The 11,394-nt window shown below is 38.7% G+C and overlaps 1 long non-coding RNA gene across 1 annotated transcript; it reads left to right on the top strand.

Moving 5' to 3' along the window:
• Positions 1-6,728: 6,728 nt before the first annotated feature.
• Positions 6,729-10,922, top strand: LOC111262729 (uncharacterized). Its single transcript, XR_002681818.2, has 5 exons — positions 6,729-7,213; positions 7,535-7,616; positions 7,914-8,118; positions 9,715-9,899; positions 10,377-10,922. It is a non-coding gene; the product is annotated as an uncharacterized LOC111262729 (long non-coding RNA).
• Positions 10,923-11,394: the final 472 nt, after the last annotated feature.

The raw sequence follows: 11,394 nt of genomic DNA, 5'->3' as shown, positions 1-11,394 counted from the left end.
CTCGGTGAGCTCGCAAAAATCAAGCTAAAGCGAAGACTTCGAAAAGAACTTTAGAGAAACTCAAAAATACTGGCGCCCTCTCATAATGAAGTAATTTCGATGGATGGACGAAAAGGTGTATGAAATCAACAGACTATGAGAAAAAATAGCGACACCTACGAAATCGAATACTGTTTTAACCGATCTGAGGGTGCGCTTGGATAATCTTACAAACCCTCAATTTTTATCAAAGCTCTTGCTTTTTTGGGGCAGCGTTACTAGTAGGGAAGTACTGCACGAAAGATATGACGGTATAACAAGATACGATGCATACCATCAGATAAATCAAACAGAGCGCAAATAGCGGAATTAAACATGCCGCGCTAATCAAAAGAAACCAAAATAGCAAATTTTCTACAAAGCCTACATATCTGGACACAAACAGCTGATCGTGGCCGGGAAAAGGCCAAAGCTAGATTATCAGTTGAAGTTAAAGAATATCGAAAAGATTGCCGCTCGCAACAAAATTCATATATACGCGGAACACTACTAGCGTGTGAATAAATATTGCCAAAACACTGATTTTTATAATAAAATATGGTGTTAATGTGGCAAATTGCGAGCACCAGGACAAACGACCATAGAAGGAGAGGAAGACAGCAGAGGACTCACTAAGAGAAAATAAGGACGTAAGCGTAAAGATGGCATACGAAGAAGAGGCATAAAGCGCGAAAAAAAAGCATCAATATTTATTAGCCCTTGAGGAACATTGCAAACAATAGTTACTAGTAACAGGAAAACACACAAATCATCATAGATCTGATTAAAGAGACTGGTGAGGTCAAAATAAAAGCGGATCAGATGAATACAAAAATAGTCAATAACGGTGTAAACCGTACACTAAGACAGAAACGGTTTTTTAAAAGTAACGATAATATCGTCAGCATAATATCTATGTTGAGGGCCTACTAATCGGTTTGCCTACGAAAGTGAGAAGAATCGAAAAGTAAACATGACCTTTACGACAGCCCAAGAACTCCCCTAAAATGATTGACCAACAAGATTATTGTGCAAGGATCCATAATATACAACGATGGACCATCAAAAAACGTAAATATCAATAAATGAGAGGCACATGTGTTAAAGCGGAGCAAACAACTAAGCAACGTATAGACGTCGAGGAAATAGGTCGGCTTTAGGGGACCAATACAGCCTGCTAAACAAAGTCTGATATACTTCCGCCTGAATTAGATATGGCACAACGGAAACAGAAACTGATCAAATAAATAAAGCAAGCAATAAAATAGCAGACTGATATAGTTCGATATAAGGTAAGCTAGAATCAAATCATGTGTTACAAGAAAGGCAAACGATCCCGAAGCTGAAAAAATATATAAAGGCTTAGTGCACTGATTAATTATACGGGCAAACTGAAAAGAAAAAATCATCAAACAATAAATAACAAATTTTAAAATGTAGTATTTATAATGTACAGCTTCTCATTTATAATCATATAGGATAGCGGGGCATATTGGATGAAGATTTACAGCGTTCTTTTCAACATGTCTTCCTAAAGTATTTGAGGGAAAAAGTCAAGTACAACATTCCTATAAGATAGAGGAAATTGCAGAAAGGCAAAATAGAGGTTGTAAGTAAACATAAAAGAAATGTGAATACAATATCCGGAGGCATCAATGTTTACTCAGCCATTAAGGCAATAAATTCATATCTACAAAGGATAAATGTTTAATGACTGTCCAGATAACTCCAACTTTCTACAGGTAACGTACAGGTAGCTGTTTATGTATCAACCAATCAATAAGAAATTTAACAGTGAAAAGTTCATAATGACCTCCCTGATCACTTCTTTATCACAGTCGGGCTGAAGATTGCCTCAGATCTGGGGGGGGGGGGGGGGGGGAAGGTAAAGCATATTAGACAAAATCATTCAACCGCGATAAATGAATGCGATAGGAGCAAAAACAGCAAATGAATGAATAAAAATGACTACAGGTGGAACGTAAAAAATTGCTCACGGGTATGAACAATGCAACAGGTCATAGATAAAAGCAACAGGACTGAAAACCCAAACTCACACTCAGAATGGCCTCGTGATAAAAATCTAAGAAATAAAGGCGAGTAAACCTAAACACTGAAATGTAATAATAGACGATGTGGACTATCTTACAAAAAATGATAGTGATGGACAAACTTGACATCCGAGGCGAAAGTTACCAAACGAAAGGTTGGTATTCATACCAAAGGTTATTAATACATTGTCTTTCAAATTAACCACCGTCGAGAGAACTTCGATAGTGATCGATCTTCAAATAAGACAAAAAAACGTCACTCGCTGAAATCCTCATAGCACCAAATCACTGACGACTAAAAAAAATTGACACTACCGTATTGATGTCCATTAGAAATGAGAAAAATAATTAACATGATGCAATATAGATCTTTCTGAGGAGATAATAAACGACATGTGGCACACAGAAATCTATTACACGCTGTGGAAAGCTGCTAATCTTGCTCTTTTTTCTAAACCAAAGAAGTAAAAATTCCGCCGGTTGAGATATGGGCAAAGTTGTCTATTGAACAAATGATCAAAGCGACAAAAAATACTTCGATCGAGAATAAAAACAGAAGACTTATTGTGTGAAAATGTCATTTCATGACTTACACTATCGAAAAGGTAAAATGGAATCGACAAAATCTATAAATGAAAAAGTAGATAGAAGGAAGGCGTTAATAACTTTCAATATTTTTAATGCCTTCAATGCCATCCCTTGGTAAAGCATTCTAGGTAGTCTAGAAGAAACAAGGTGTTCGCTCATCTACCTAGGTTGTTGTTATTATTATACAACTATTTTAAAATTAGACGGTGCATGACAGAATGGTACCGTACTTGACCCCATGTTGCGGGAAATGAAGCCTAATAATATACTGAACTGAAATAGTAAAGTAAAGTGCAGATGATCTAGCGGCAGTCAATACGGTAAGAGACGGTGAAACTGAAAGTTAAACAGATATGATAAAAATTTGGTAAACGAACATGGGCCTTAAACTATTTTCTGAGAAGACGGAATTGGTACTGCTGGAAGAATAACAGTAGTAATACAAAAACCTGCACTTTCAAGAATGTCATCACTATAAAATAATATATTTGAGAATTATCATGGGCGATTTACTCTCGGCAAAACTCCGCATTAGCTATGCATTAGCAACTAAAGTAGGAAAAGCACTTGACCACATGGAGAAAATACCGTCTAGAACGGATCGTCTTGATACGAAGCCAAGAAAAGGGTAAACAACATTTGCTAACTCCGTCGCCCTATATGACGAACCAGTATCGAAAGCGACCATTAAGACACTCAAGACTCAAGAAATACCAGTGACAAACAGCAATAAGCGCAACTAAAAGGTTCAAATAGTCTTATATAAGGCAGCGACTTCTATTGCCAGGTTAATACTTCAAGGTATACAGAGTGAAGCAACAACGACGAGACAGAAACACAAAAAGGCTGTTGCTGTGCATAAGGCTACATTCAACAAGTAGCAAGAAACCCGGTTCAACTCCAAATACAAAACACTACAAATGCGCTGAGTAAAGCTTTCATCAAAGACATGATCATGGTAAAGTGACTATTTTCTTGATCCAAATGTTGAACGGACGCGGCTCTTTCAGGCTGTACCAGCACAAAATGGGATTTAGAGGAACAATGGATGAGCTGACCCGTAAGACGGAGAGTATACCGGACCCATACAAATAATATAAACAAATGCGATGCTTGAAAGCTATGAAAACATGAGAACCACGGAAGTGTATGTAACCCGTAACTTAAAAATAAAAACATCGGTAAATACACAGTAAATGAGCCAGATATTGGTGTAAAAATATTCGAAATTCCTTTTTATCTCTTTGTTTGATTAAATGTCTAGGCGTATTACCGGTCGTCTAGGTAATTGGACGATGTCTAACTTTAAGTTTTTTTCTTTGCGAACGAATTTGAAGTTGAGCAACTTTTGAACCACGCGCCATTAGCAGATGGAATTCATCAGTCAAAAATCACTAGCCTTTTAGAAATTTGAGCAAAAATTAGTCGAAATTCTTCTAAGGGAAATTAATTCAGAAAGGAAAAATCTTTTGTATTGAAACTACTTAATGATTAATTTTTTGCGCTTTGCAGACCACAGCACTGCGGAAATTAGGTGAAAGTTGGTGAAAACATTGCATAAAAAGGTCTCAAGCGAAAGCACGGTATGCGAATGGCGCAAATATTTGAAGAACGAAGATTGGAGTATTGAATACCAGCGAAAAGGTGATTAGAGGTCAGAATGCGGAAGAACGCATTGCCGCAACAGGAAAAGGCTTTCCACGTTCAAGGTTTCTGCCAAAGTCTTTGTAAATACACTTCTCCATGTATGCTTCTATGCAGAACTATGAAGGAGCCTCCCGGGTTCCAACTAAACTAAATCGATAGCGCAAAAAACATTCAATTAGCACTAGCGACATCCAGAAAATGTAATAATCCTGAAATTTTATTAATGATTCTCTGAAATAGCTTATGGTTATCGGCCTTGATAACATTGGCATAGAAGTGCAGCTCATCAGTGCAGCATAATTTGAAATGGTTATTTCATGTCCAGGACAAAGATACTGTAAAACAATGGCCCTAGTTCTGAAGTCCATAAATTTTAGTAAAATACAAACGAGCAAATCTGCAGCAAAAGCCATAATATTTCACTACACCCATAATATTTTCATAATATTGATTCATTTATTTTCAAATACCTAGAAACATCGTCGAAAGAAGTCTCCTAAAAATGATTCATTCCATTGACGATTTAGCTTCAAGAAACGGGAGTTGTCAGCCTTCAGCTAGAAGCCTCTCCTAAAAACTTACGTTACCAGTGCCAGCCTGAAATATCCTGGTATTTGCGCGCTTCGGTTAAATCATAAATATAGCGGTTTTGCTAGACCATCCGATAGTCTTTAAAAATTAGTACTGCGATGCCAACAAAAGCACAATTCCTTTTTGTTCAAAGCTGGCTATACGTTTAAGATCAAGTTAAATACACAGGTACTGGGCGCCGATACAAGAAAATTACTAAGCGAAATTTAAAAAATTCACATTGGTTGTGTTTTTCCGCCTTAGTATGCATTGTACTCTCGTCAAATAGTGCCGGCAATTTCCTATCATGCCATTGTACCTGTTAGGACGCGCTCATAAACTGAATCATCACTGGCACTGTTAAAACTGGTGGAGGAAACTTGGGGCGACTATCTTATAATGCCTCAATTTGAACAAGACCTACTTAGACAAATGGAAATGGTGCCAGATATAGTTGATTATCGTCTAAGACTAGACCCATCCTGGTTTAACCTATTTAAGCTAATCATATTTACGCATATGTGTTCAGAATAGGCATGGATTGATTGCGGAAATCAGCGTAGAGCGTTAGGGTTGAACTTCCTCTTACGCCTATTTGTTTTGAAAACGGTTCTCGAAAGGGAGGTGTAGTTGTAATTCGATCGATCAAGTCAAAACAACCGATGTATTTGCTTACCTACAAACGTAAAGTGATAAAAGAAGACGACAGTGTGACAATTCGACCAAAAGGCAGCGCCGAAACGAAAAGTAGGTATGTCGGTGGGGTGGGTACCATTTTGAATTGTACAGCGTCGGCAGTAATTCAGTATCCGCCCCCTCGCCAAATCAAAGCCCCAAGGGTAGCAATAGCGACTTCTACATAGTGTAGTACTATAGTAAAGGTATTTGTGGATCGTTAGAAATGACCTTTCGAGGGAATCGAACAGAGCGCATGTGGACAACGATCTGTTGACGAGGCGCCAGCAAACCTATGAGTTGAAGCCTGTTTTTCCCATCCATAACATGCTAATGTACTCAAATTGAACCAGTAATTCTTTGTGTGTACATAAAGTCGGCATTTGCATATTGCGCGAGCACTAAGAAAGATGTATGACCTTTGTCTGCCTCTTCGAACAGCTGATGCAGATTCATATGAAATCAGTGACCGCGATACTGACATTTTGAATCAGCGGCGCTAGTGTCGGCGGTGCAAAGCGATGTTTAGCTGCTGTTACCGCTATATTCAAATTCGACGAAGACTAGCGGCGATAACGCTCTGCACCGTTCCTATATTTGGCTCTAGTTTCTTTCCCACAGAAATAAATGCGCACTTTAGGATATATCGATTGCTCAACTCTTAAACTGAAGATCTCAGATTGCTCGAGAGGACAGACATCTTATAGATCATTCCGCATGTTACAGTTAGCTCGATGGGTATTATTCGTGTAAATGCTGACGCTGAAAGGCAAAAACAGAGGGAGAGTTTGACATGGATGCCAAAGCAAAAATAGCAATTTCTACGTCATCCGCATAGTTTTCCGTGTATTTGTATTGGTAGGAAACAGGTTTTTCATACTGAACGAATCGGCTCAATTTCAAAATCCAGGTACCGGACAAAATGTTCCGTGTGAGCGACCCATATATTCGATACATGTTCATTTTGAGTCTTAAACACCTACGTTGATCCCACATTCAATGTGAGATTAACGGATTTTTCAAAATATAAATGGTAATTGAGTTGAAACTGAATTTCAATTATGTTCCGCTTATTATCTAAAACTCATGCCTTCAAATCAAGTCTACACTTTTGATGTGGATGCAAATTCCATATGCCCAGTACTATAGAGGGAATTTATCTATCTGGGTACTATTAGAACGTCATGACTGACTACGCATAGAGAATGGCTGGTTCTTATAGGCTGTTTTTAATTTGGTGTATTTTAGTGCTATTTTTTTTTTAACTAGCGTGCGAGTTGCATGAAATGAAATATTGCTATATATCATTCTTTTACCTTTGGTTGGACGGCTACATAGGCCCCTTTAAAAGATGCCTTTTTTTAGCGATACGTATTTATGTTCGAGCTCGTACAATCCAGCAGAATAATAGCGGCCACCTGCCGTGTTCCCACTACTTCAGCCATCACCGAGGGCTTTGATAATATGTATTCATAAGTCAGCTTCGTTTAGTGGAATAATTGTGTCGATTAATTTTCCTTCGTGTTTTCGAGGCAACAATAAACAACAACGGGGTAGAGATCCACGACCCATCATCCTAACACGGTAAAGTGACTACAGTGACTGGATTCGCTGTTGGTACCACCGCTGTTCTTTCCGGGTCCGCGCGGCAATAGATCTGATCGGTTAGTACTAGTCGGCGACGACTATCTGATTACTCTGTTTGATTCCTGGCTCGTTTCAACGGGTGACGTCGTTTGTGCGGTCAATCGGCCCAGCGCCACGGCAAATTATATTTACTTCATGTGTGGCAAACGTAATACCACTACTTATCATCACGATCTTCATTACGTTCGTGACATTTGCAGAATTCCTTCACTTCTTTACGATAAGAAGAGTTCACGGATAAAAATCTGCTGGACTGCATCAAAAACGAGGTTTTCAAGCAAGCTTTAATCTGTTTATTCAGTAGACCAGCTACGTCAAGCTATCGGTTCTATTTTCAGCTTCAACAAGCTCCGGGCAACAGGACACTACATACCAGCGTCGGTGAACATCGATATATTGGCATTAATGAATTGACGATGCGTAAGAAGACAACGATTTTTACGGTTTTTCATAATTGAAGTTGATTGATACAAAACATTGAGCTGCTCCACACGGCGGGTTTCGCTTTTATGGGCCCGCCAGTAGGGGCTTATGTGCTCATGGCATATACAAGAACCGCTGTTCCTTGCATAATTCTAGCAAAGATTCTATTATATCTATATCTATTTGCAAACTGACGAAGCCGCTTTTCCTAATAAGAGAGAAAAAAAAAAAGCAGATTTTACTCAGTCTTACGATAACATGTTATTCCACAAAATCTTCGTTTCGTCTGACCAGATAACAGCCTTTGTTTTGCGTCGTTTCCGCTGCGATATAACACGAACGCGTTATGGACATATTGACTCTGTGCTATACTTCTATCTCGTTTCTATGACGATTTGACTTGGGAGATATACAGTAAATTCAGCCATGATGCCATGTGTGAGGTACTACGTTGAACGTGCAGATGGCTATTTACGGCATATAACCATAATAGAAAGAGGTAAGCGTAATAACTAAGTGCACATAAGAAAGAAAGAAGCCAGGTTTAAAAATCCGAAACCAGAATACAACTATCCCGTCCGTGCACCTATCTAACTTGCTCCACCAGGCTGCATGCAATACCTCGAAAATGTGGATAGCAGAGCTTGATTATTAAGAATCTCAGCCATTTTTGAATATTTTCCAGATATATATCGTTAGGGAAAATATTCAATAGACATATAGAATATTTTCCTTAATAATGAGAGGAAACAAATGGTTATCAAGCCTTATTTCTCATGCAATATTTGCTATTTAAGTATAACTCTAATCATACAAAAAATTGTCGTGCCCAAGTTTGGCGCTAATTAGATTGGGGAAATCGTCCAGATAATGTTTGCATCTAGATAATAGACTCTTTAAAAGGACGCGTTCTGTAGAAGGATATGGCCGATTCTAGTTTGGCTTTTCTGGCCCTTTGTGCGGTACAGAAATTCTGGGTATCATCTAAATGTATAGTGTGTTTGGTGTAGCACGGTTTATCTAATGTGGAAAAATCGAGCTTGTCCTATCAACTTATCTTAATATCGCATAAGAACATGCGCTTGTCAACGCTCTCATCAGAATACTAATCCGAATATTAATAAGAGTGAGCCTCAAATTGGCTCAGTCTTCGAATTAAACAGCAACGTCAGGCCCAATTTGCTTGCCCGAATGGACTAGTACAGTACATAGACACATCAAAATTTTCAAATAGTACCCCAGGCTCGATAAGACGACATAGGCACGTATGCATTTAAGTATTCCATTCGCTGAAATACAATGCAACAACTTCAATGTGAAATTCACACGCTACGCTACAGTGGTTAGTAAACACGCTATGAATCGAGCTTGCCTAGCCTCGATCGTCCATCGTATTGCCTAATTTGTTTCCTAAACCTTGGGAGTCCTATACGAAACGAAGTATTTTATCGAGGAGACCTCTAAAGTTGGCTTCAATGACCAAATATGCACTCAGTTAATTGCTCATGAGCCCGTGGAGGGGAAGTGGCCGAGATTCACTCGTTAGGTGACGTCCATTCATCCCTGAGCTTTCCCTCTGAGCCGATAAATGGCGCCGTTTGGCCAATAAGATGGGCCACCACAAGTCTCGATATATCTTCTCTGTAGTTTTTGTTCCTGTCTTTCTTTCTGGTCGATTCTATGTTTGTGTGTGTGAATATTTTTGTACGTAAAAACTGAGGCTGATTACCGATCTCTACTAGCAGACTCGGATATATCAGGAAAATTACGAGTCGAAACTTCTGCTTCCAGCAGCCTCGCTCGGCCAGAGGTACAGAATGCACATAGATCAGCCATTACATAATTACAAAAAGGAAACAGGCTTTGGGGTCTTGCTCCTGCCTCTATCCAATGATAGAACTAAGCCTTACACATAGGGCATCCAGTCAATGTATACACAATGTGAAAGATTAAAACTCTGCTTTTGCACGGTTAACGTTATTACTATTCTGACCGATACACTGCCTCGGTGGGCTGTTGACTCACAAACGTCACGAAACATTTCATTGTGTGCTGTGGCGCATAGGTGCTAAATTATAGCGTTTCAATCTTTCAGTATAATCGGTCTTCTGCCGTTGACGATAGTAACCCACAACAGAATCAATTAGCGCCCGATATGGGGAACGGGCTCGGTATTCCACAGGATCTAGTTGTCCAATTCATCTATTTATAAGATTATCATCAAGATATGATGTTAACTTACAATCACAAATGGAGTGGACGTGCTACGTGTTCTTGCAGGTAATATTTGTCATCTCAACCAAAGTCCCTGTGAATGCTCGAGGTTACTGTCAGTATGCCTTCATTAATGTCTTATATTATATTTAAGTTTATTTACCTATAAGTAGAGCGTTCAGTCTATACACTTTGTAACAACAGCATAAAAAGATACTATCAAAAATAAACAATGTTGATTGACATCCTTCATGTATGTATATAGTAGTTAGAAGGCATTTCCGGGTAGTCATGCACCTAATCAGAGATTAGCCATTCTATCTTACGACTGGGTCCCAGTACGAAACGAAGTGTGTTCATGCCCAGGTTCGACACATATCTCTACGAATGCGTTACCCGCTAAACTGTCACGGGAACTTGTTTACAATTGTCGTAGTTCACACGGGCTCTAATAGAACGCAATAAGCTTTGAACCCAATCAACCACATTTTTGCTAGTGACATGCGATTTGACCATACGTATCACCTTAACTGGTACTTTCAGGTCCAGAATATCGAACCTTTATTACCCGCGATTCATTACTCAACATATTGATTCAACCCGTTTCAGCTATGTTCATCATTTCTGACATAAGAAATGATGCTATCGGCGACTTCGTTCCGACGGCCTACACGGTTCCTTCGGCATCAGTTCAAATAAAAGATTCACTTTGTTATTCTGTGTTATACTTGGCATTGATTTTATGACGGCCTAAAAAACCCGATCTGTAGTAGAGCTATTGATATATCCGTGAACAGAGTTGCTCTCGATAAGAGAGGAATACAGAGACAAAAGGCAAACTATGTCCTAAGATCGACCTGTCACAAAGCAACTCAAACAGTGTTTTTTTTAAAATTCGTCTTCGTTAACATAGTAGCGCTAGAACAAAGTGCTACTATGTTGATGTACTAAAAGTCTTACTTTATTTGCAATATTTTTTGGGTACTTCAAACTGTAAGCTGTATCTGTGAAGTTACTCATTTTGTTATTAAAAATTGTTTTGTTCATAATAAAGTCTGAAAACAGTAATTCATGACAAAAATTGAGTTATTGACAGAGGTTTTACTTAACTTGCTCAAGTAACTTTCGGAGTTAAAAAATTCAGTAATTTTCTAATAATTCCGGGACTAGGTTTCAGGGCGTTGCGGTACGCTTAAGTATTTTGGGACGAGGCCAAGTGCCAGTAATCATCAGCTTTCGTCACTTATTCTCAGTTTATTATCAGTGGATAGGGATAGACAGGCTAAAAGTTGCCGTTGCGCTCAACGTTGCCTTCAGTCTATGTCAGTTCTTCAGTCAGAATGCTAAGTTACAAAGCGTTCGAACCTTTGCCCTAGGTAATCCTGACCCTCCAAATCTTAAGCTTAAGAGTAAGCTGCTTCTAGCAATAATCTGTAATCAACGTTGAAGGATCTCTGTAAACTAACAAGCAATAAAAGTGAGAAACTCTATTTCTAAAGGTATACCTTTTGCACACAGATTATAGTATAAAATGGTGCGTAAGAAATACAGTTGTTTTTTA

This window comes from Varroa jacobsoni, unplaced genomic scaffold, assembly GCF_002532875.2.
Source record: "Varroa jacobsoni isolate VJ856 unplaced genomic scaffold, vjacob_1.0 scaffold_695, whole genome shotgun sequence".
NCBI lineage: Eukaryota > Metazoa > Arthropoda > Arachnida > Mesostigmata > Varroidae > Varroa > Varroa jacobsoni.
Note: the sequence above shows the minus strand (reverse complement) of the source record. Positions and strands in the feature narration are given on the sequence as shown.